At 37.7% G+C, this 9,053-nt stretch overlaps 1 pseudogene; it reads left to right on the top strand.

The window, feature by feature from the left end:
* Positions 1-4,731: 4,731 nt before the first annotated feature.
* Positions 4,732-5,930, top strand: LOC120780076 (annotated as a pseudogene).
* Positions 5,931-9,053: the final 3,123 nt, after the last annotated feature.

Below are 9,053 nucleotides of genomic sequence, written 5' to 3'. Positions count from 1 at the left end.
CTGTTTATATAAACCATCCTAAACTTTCACAAGCACAAAAGCTATACCATCTCAGGTATAAAACAAAAGGGGAAGCAGGCAGTATCGTCAAGCAATTCGCTTTAAATGACGAAAATTTCAAACTGGCTTGGGAACCACTTGTTGAAAGGTACGAAAATGAAAGGGTTATGATAGAAAACCCAATAAAAACTTTATTGCATTTTCCAAAAATCCAACAAGAAACTAGCCAGGAATTTCAAAACTTACACTCCACAGTGACAAATTGTCTATCAGTGTTAAAAACACAAAATGTATCCACAGAATCGTGGGACCCTATTATAGTAACCATTTGCGCAGAAACACTGCCTGATGCTGCGTTACTACGATGGGAACAATCACTAGTGGAGAGAAAGATAATGCCCATCCTCACTGCTAAATACGAGATAGCTGAGCGAATAGACAAAAAAACTATAAAGCCAAAAAGTCATCACAATGACTCAAGTAAAAACTTGTTCAAACCCCAAGCCAGTAATAACATACAATATAATAGACACGTTAATAAAAGTCACACATTCGTGTCAAATCAAAGTAGTCAATGGCAATCATTGTGTGAACTCTGTAAGGGAGGTCATAAATTAAGATCTTGCGAGAGATTCAAAAAATTATCCGTTTCAGATAAAAACAATCTGGTCCGTCAACACAAACTTTGCATAAACTGTCTGTCGAATTCTCATATGACAAAAGACTGTGAAAGCAAATTCAATTGTGTATACTGTCAACGAAGACATCACTCAATGCTTCATGTTACCAATTTTCAAAATGTGAAGAAAAATCCATTTCAAAAAACCACGGGGTTAGTCGCTACAACTACATCAAGTAATCCCGAAATCTCAAATCCCGAAAAAAGGGAAGAACAACCATGCTGCTCTAAAGCAGCAAAAATTCAAGCTCTTCATTCCGAAAATGAAAGCAAAATTCGTTTACCCACTGCGGTCATCATCATAGAACATAAGGGTGATTTATTCAAACTAAGAGCGTTAATAGATCAAGGATCTCAAAGATCTTTTATATCATCAAAGGCTCAAAATCGGCTCAAATTGCCAATAAAACATTCAAATTTCGAAATTTCGGGAATGGGCGGAAGAATTATCCAAAATTCGAACAAAATATACCCAATTACCATAGTATCTCCAAATGCGGATATTAGAATAGATGCACAAGCCATCGTTCTACCGCAACTTACAAATTTGCTTCCAAGCTATGAAGTAAATAAAATACACTGGGAAAAATGCTCACATCTCAAATTAGCAGATCCTAATTGTCATACCCCATCACAAATCGACATATTATTAGGCAGTGACTTAATACCTCAAATAATTCTTGAAGGTATTGAGAAAATCTCCAATAAATTGTTAGCCCAAAATACAATCTTTGGGTGGATTATAAGTGGCCAAGTCCCTGAAAAAATCAATTCTTTCACCACACAAGTGGAAAATATCACAAACGAATTTTTAAATAATCAACTTAAAAAATTTTGGGAAATAGAAGAATTATCCCAAATCACCCAGCTTTCAGAAGAAGACCAGGCATGTGAAGCCTATTACAAGTCCACAACAACAAGAAACGAACATGGTCGTTATGTTGTGAGACTACCATTCAAACCAACTTTCCCTGAAACCATAGCTCTAGGCCACTCTAGAATATCAGCAGTCCAGCAATTCCTAAGCATGGAAAAAAGCCTGACGAAGAAAAATGAGCTAAAATCAGCATATGATAATGTGATGGAGGAATATCTTGACCTCAATCATATGGAAGAAGCTGTACCATATGAAAAAGTGTCTAAAGGTAGATATTTATCTTTTTATCTGCCACATCATGGGGTAATAAGACCTGATAAAGTTACAACAAAAGTACGAGTGGTTTTCAATGCCTCAAAGTGTACGAGCTCAAGCAAATCACTCAATGATGTACTATACACAGGGCCAACATTATAACCTGATCTCATGTTGCTAATTCTAAATTGGCGCATGTTTAAATACGTTTTTAACGGAGATGTTGAGAAAATATATAGGCAAATCCTGGTGCATGAAGATGACCAAGATTTCCAACGCATAGTCTTCCGCAATTCAATTAATAGTCCAATTAGCGACTACAAACTTAAAACAGTTACCTTTGGCATCAACTGCGCACCCTATTTGGCCATTAGTACATTACATGAAGTTGCAAAAACAAATGCAACAAATTTGCCTTTAGCATCTTCTGTGTTGCAAACTCAAACATATGTGGATGACATTTTATCAGGTAGCCACAGTATACCAATAGCGTGCGAATCATTATCTCAAGTGATCAAAGCACTAAATTCTGCAGGTTTTCCCCTAAAGAAAAAACCATCAAATCATCTCGAAATAATAAAAAACATAAAAAAGGAAGATTTATTAGATACAAATTTCCTTAAATTTGAAAAAGCTAGTACAACCAAAACTCTAGGTATTCAATGGAATGCGATAACAGATCAATTCTCATATACAATTGAGTCAATATCTGCTATGTTCGCCATTACAAAACGTCAAATTCTTTCCTCGGTGGCAAAACTTTTCGACCCCGCAGGATGGCTTTCATAATAATGATTCAAGCTAAAATCCTCATTCAAGAATTGTGGCAAGATGGCACTGAATGGGATGAACAGGTAAAACCTTTACGTTTTACATTTAGCGAAATGGGTTCAATTTGCTAATAATTTACATACCATATCTGAAATTCGAATCCCTCGATGGGTAAATTTCACCCCTAACATTAACGCAGAATTACATGGTTTCTGTGATGCCTCTGAAAAGGCTTAATGCGCAACAGTTTACGTACGCACTCAGTACGATAACAAAATATCCTCACACCTCTTGGTAGCCAAAGCCAAAGTTGCACCTTTGAAGACACTCAGTTTGCCACGGCTTGAACTGAATGGTGCTCTTCTGTTAGCAAAATTAATTTCAACAGTTCAAACCCATCTAAAATTAAACGATCACAAAATGTATCTCTGGTCAGACTCAGAAATAGTCCTAGCATGGTTGGAAAAACCACCCTATACTTGGAAGACATATGTATCGAATCGCATATCACAAATCTTAGACTTAGTTGGCTCAGCAAAATGGCAACATGTTGCAAGTGCAGATAACCCAGCGGATCTGGGGACAAGAGGTTGCAAACCACTTCACCTCACCAGCTCTACACTCTGGTGGAACGGTCCCACATGGCTAACAGAATCACAAGAATTCTGGCCAAAGTCTCCTGTTCGGAATATCATACCTCCGGAAAGTCGGAAAATAGAAAATTTTCATATCACTCCAGAAAAGGATGATATTCTCCAAAGATTTTCCTCATTTCCTCTAGCACTAAGGGTAGTCGCTTATATGCACAAATTCATCCATAAACTTAAACAAAAGGTGAAAAGGATATCAAACGATCTTGACATACAACTAACATATTCCGACTTGCAACATGCCAAGGTCAGTCTAATCTTGTATACACAAGCTCGCTATTTCAGCAAAGAGAAATCAAAGTTGCTTGAAAAGCGACCTCTCGAAAAGGGAAGCTCACTTCTCGTGTTAAACCCATTCCTGGACGCTTAGTTACAATGAACGACATCCCATCATTATCCCAGAGAAATCTCGTTTTACCTACCTATTTCTAATATATCTCCACCAGCTTACACTGCATGGTGAGCATCGCTTGATGCAACAAATGGTCCGACAACAGTTCTATATACCGCGACTAAAGCCACAAATTAAAAGAACCATTTTCATGTGTAAACAGTGTACTCTGTACAATTCCATGACAGCCCTACCACCTGAACGCTGCAACTATGCTTTACCCTTTACCATCACTGGGGTTGATTTTGCTGGACCTTTCCAGATAAAGGCCTCAATGCTAAGGTCTTCCTCATTTAGGGAAGGGTATGTGGCTGTCTTTGTATGTTTTACAACAAAGGCAGTACACCTCGAGCTATGTTCGGATCTGACTACTGCGGCTTTTCTTGCAGCATTTGCCCGCTTTGTCGGACGGCGCGGATTTCCTTTAAAAATTATGAGCGACAATGGAAAAAACTTTATCGGAGCTCAAAGAGCCACGGAAAAGGAGTTTTTACAATTCATGAAAGAAGTATCCCCCGAAATTGTCAAAAAATATGCACCCCAAGGGATCGATTGGCAATTCATACCCCCATGTTCTCCTCACATGGGCGGACTCTGGGAATCAGCAGTAAAGAGCTTTAAGTCCCATTTAAAGAAAACGGCTGGTAACCATAAATTCAATTGTGAGGAGTTTACGACATTACTCGCTCGTATCGAAGCCGTACTAAACTCTAGACCTATCTCACTACTCTCGCAAGATCGCTCCGACTTCACAGCTTTAACCCCAGGGCATTTTCTAAAAGGAGCACCCATTCTTGCCATACCTGAGCCAGGCGTGGAGTCGCTATCCATATTAAACAGATGGGAACGAATTAAAATTCTCCATCATGACTGCAGCCGCCGATAGAAGGAAGACTACATAAAGGACCTTCACAAGAGATACCTGTGGAAAACTCAAGAAAAGGCACCAAAGCTTGGAGACTGCGTCCTTATACAAGATGATTGCTCCCCCCTACGGAATGGCGACTCGGCCGCATAAAACAACTTCATTACGGTTCCGACGGTCATGTTCGAGTAGTTGATCTCCGCACTCAAACCGGAACGCTAACCAGACCGCTCGTCAAACTGTGCTTTCTACCAACCGCCGAAGATAAAGAAACGTAAAACCGAAACCGCAATATTAATAAATCAATAAATCGATAAAGCATATAAGCCGCTTACCAAAACGTAACCTCGAATAACATAAATGACACAAAAGACTTAACATAAATGTCTGATAAAAAAGTGACATCCTATTCATGCCACATATCGTGGCACAAAAGACAATATTATAGTAAATTTCACAATATATTTCTAATATCATCATTTCTCTCACAGAGTAATATGGACGTGGATATGGCATCATCGTCAACGCCAACCATGCGCTCGGCAGTTTCCGCCCCTCGCTCCGAAGCTGCCCCAATAGCAGCACCCCGGACCAACATGGCACCGGCAGCGCCTCGAACAACAACAGGCGCCACCGCGACAACGGCTCCGCGTCAAAGCACGCCAGCATTACCAGCGGATCTGCAACGAATTCGTTGTCCACTATGCCGCCGCCCGCATCGGCTATCGCACTGCGGTATCTTCAAAGGCATGCCGCCGATGCAACGCCAGCAGGTGGCCACAGGCGCACGGGTATTGCCCGAGTTGTCTGGCAACTTCCCATGCAACTCAGGAGTGCCCATCAAATAATCGTTGCCAAATCTGTGTGCGGGCTCACCATACGCTGTTGCACCGCACTACCAGACGCGACTCCGGGCGACCACCGGCTCCTCGCACCAGCGGTAACGTCAGGCGTTCTCAAAGAACGCCTGTGACGGCTTATCGCCGGCGTGGACACTTTCCAGCAGAATCTCGTTCCTGGCGCCAAAACCGGACAACGTCAACACGGCGCCATCAGCTTAGGCCGCAATCCCGGCGGTCAACAGGCCTCAGCAGCGTTGTAGCTACGCTACAGCAACTACAGCGGCTTCTAGGCTAAATACTCGCCTAGGGGGGCCGGGATGGCTAAATGAGTAGCGACGTCGCATCAGATTTACATAATTTCACCACACCAAATCACATTAACACACACACACGCACATGCACCAAAACACGATGACATTCTACGTTCTAATTAGAACAAAAGGACAAGAGAAAGGCGCTCGCGCACCTTGGTTCGTTACGACGTCGATCGAGCAACACCTCCGCTTTTCGCAGCATCCCGGTTCTTTCCGCTAAGTACCCGTTTGTATATATATATATCTATTTAACGTTTTAAAAAGAACTACTGTTTGGCAATTTGTAGCCGCGTTTGCTCATTTTGTACATTTATATATATAACATACATACATTGTAACTCGAACTTAAATTTTTAAAACATTTTAAAAACACATTTTTTTATATTATTTTCTAAGTGCATTTTATAAAAATAAAAGTTTATAACGATTCTTTGGAATCTGGTGCATTTTGGTTTTAAAAGAAAGTGTGGTTGGCCAGCAAGGTGAGTAAATTAAACATGTGCTTTTGCCATAATTTTTTTTATCTCGAAAGCAAATAAGTCCACAAATTTTATAAACTAACAACTAAATAAAAAAATGTTCGCCCTACAAAAAAGGTTCAGACAATTTTTTGCGTACAAACGTATTTTCAAAAGTTATATGTAGTCAAATTTATACATCAAATATACAGTACACCATGTCGTATGAGTAACACAAAATGTATAATTCGCTGCTATAAAGGCTCAGGTTATTTGATATATTGTTTAATTACGTATTAAAGGAATATTTAAAAAAAAATATTAAGATTTGTTTTGCATAGCAGCAAAATTTTCACAATATCGTTTACCGAAGTGTTACATTTACTTACTTAATGTATAATATCAAAAAGCTCTATGTTATACATTATATATGGGACAAGATTTTAACTTCGGCGACCGGGAAATAACGGACACCCTAATAGACATATATATTTTCGCCATCATATATACCTGAAATCGATTCACCTAATGTGCGCGCTGAGAAGTTCACAAATATGTGTGTATGTTTGGTTTTTATTTATGTGCTGACGCCTGATATGGCATTGGTTTTGTTGTTAGCTTTTTACTCAGCTTTTACTCAGTTTTATTATTTATTTTTCTTTATTTGCTTCTATTCACATATCACTCTTTTTTAACCTTTATTGTTGTTGTGCACTGTCTTGTTATGCGTTCGTGCATTTTTTATGTATTTTCACCATGAGCACAACAGCACTAATACTGCTGCATTCGCACAACAAATAATTTATTGTAAATATGTGTATGTGAGAGATTTTAAGCGTATTGTCTTGCTTAAAATCTCTCACATATGTGAACCTTAGTGGGGGACATTTGACAAATTATGAATTATTTTTTAATTTGAAATAAAAAATAGCTTTGAGTGTTTTTCCAACTTTTTACTTTCATTACTAAGTATCCAAGCCCTGGTGCTTTTAAAGCTGTAACTCATTTAAAATTATATTATATTTGGTAGAAAATAAAGGACTTTTAAATGAAAGTGTCAAATGTACCCCGTCTTCCCCTACTTGGGTGAGTTTTACGGTGCAGGAGTGCATATGTGAGCTGAATAATAGTCTGTTAACTGATTTAAAAATTTTAAAGCTTTAAATCTAATTGCGAAAATTGGCAATATTAAATAATTTTCTCCATAACTCTTTTGTTTGCTTCTTACTTAAATTACCTTTAACCCTTTTCACTTCGAAGCAAAGTTCCTATGAGCTCTTAAATTATTAATCTCTTTGTAGCTTTTCCATTTTTGGCTATCTCTTAATTCTAGGATATGTTTTAGAACAATTAAGCTAATAAAGGTTTCATCTCAGAATGGAACTTTATTTAAAAAATGCTATTTTCTTGAGTTTTCACTTTTTAATTAAGTTATGTACAAACACAATCGGACCAAATTTTATGAATTTGTTTAATAATAAAAAATTAATGTTTAAAATATTTCGTATTCAAAAAAAATTAATGAGCTTTTAAATCTCTAAATTTCATTGTTACACTTATGCCGAGGTCCGATGAAGTGATTAGATTATATTTGAAAGGTCATACAGATAAAAGGACGGAAAGAAGTGAATTTTAGAGGATTTTTTTTGGAAAAGACTTTCAAATTTATTGATCTACAAATTTTGTAGAAATTTCTTTAAATCATTTAAGACTAAGTCTTAGTAAAAGTATTTATTTGGTAAGAACTATAGCCGATTTCCGGGCGCTCCTCTTAAGGAAGACGTTTTCGTGACCACTAAATCGAATTTTGACATCTTTATCGGTGACTAAAAACCTTCTATTAATTACTAATATATTTGTAAAGTTCGTGCCAAAATTTGAGAATAATTGATTTAGCCGTTTTCGTGTAATGTTAGTCACCGACTTTGAAAACACCATTTTGAGAAAAACGCGTTGAATGTTTGGCTTTAACTTGCAAATTTGCGTGTAATTCCGAATACATTTACCAATACAATATGCTGGTTTCTGTGTATTCTTAAATATACATATATATAGTACATTAAGAAAAAATAAAAAATTGATTTTTTGAAAATCTTATCTGCGTATAACTCCTTAATCTATTCACTAATCTAAACTGTCCTCATTGCCGTTGCAGATTTATATAACAGCTGTGACGAGATTAAAAAGTGTAATTTTTATAGGGCAATTTTATCAACCTTTCACATATTAGTTACGCTTTTAAAACCAAATTATAATATGATAGGCGACTCCAAATATAGCTTCTTCTTCTTTACTAGTTAACAACAGCACGCCTGTTATTTCTTCGTTCCGCATTTTGGCGCCAATTCGAGATACCAAGAGAAAGAAAGGGTTAGAAAGAAAATTTGCCAATATGTATTTATAATAAAAATACTGTATATTCACTAACGTAATTAAGTTCACCAACAGTTTCCGTTGCCTTTACTTATTGTTTAATAATTTAGCTTCCCGAAGTGTTCCTTTATAAGAAATGGAAAGCTATAAGCTCATTTACCTTAAATGGGTATTTTATTAAACCAACAGGACATTTAAAGCACTCTACAGAGTCACTGATAGGCACCATCTTATTCAGAAACTTGTGGTAGGGGTTGCTACCTGCAGCACAATATAACAGCAGCAGTCCGCTTGCTGGATCGTCATTGACAAATGGTGTTTGCTACAGAGTGGTCTTTACACAAACCAAAAACCCCATTGCTGACGCACGACTATTGACATTCGCGTCATGCGACTGGTCGCTGCATAACAAAAACGTAATGCAAGTAATTGTATCCGCCAATCAACTTTGCGCTTATGGATGTAAGTGATACATATCTCGATTGATCGGTGTGTGAGGCGCACAGTTAAGGCGAAGGTAGGGGTAAAGTATGCGAAGATAAAGCTGGCAGAAGTTATCCACTTTTGACGGATTCACA

This window comes from Bactrocera tryoni, unplaced genomic scaffold (genome assembly GCF_016617805.1).
Source record: "Bactrocera tryoni isolate S06 unplaced genomic scaffold, CSIRO_BtryS06_freeze2 scaffold_138, whole genome shotgun sequence".
In the NCBI taxonomy this organism is placed as follows: Eukaryota; Metazoa; Arthropoda; class Insecta; order Diptera; family Tephritidae; genus Bactrocera; species Bactrocera tryoni.
Note: the sequence above shows the minus strand (reverse complement) of the source record. Positions and strands in the feature narration are given on the sequence as shown.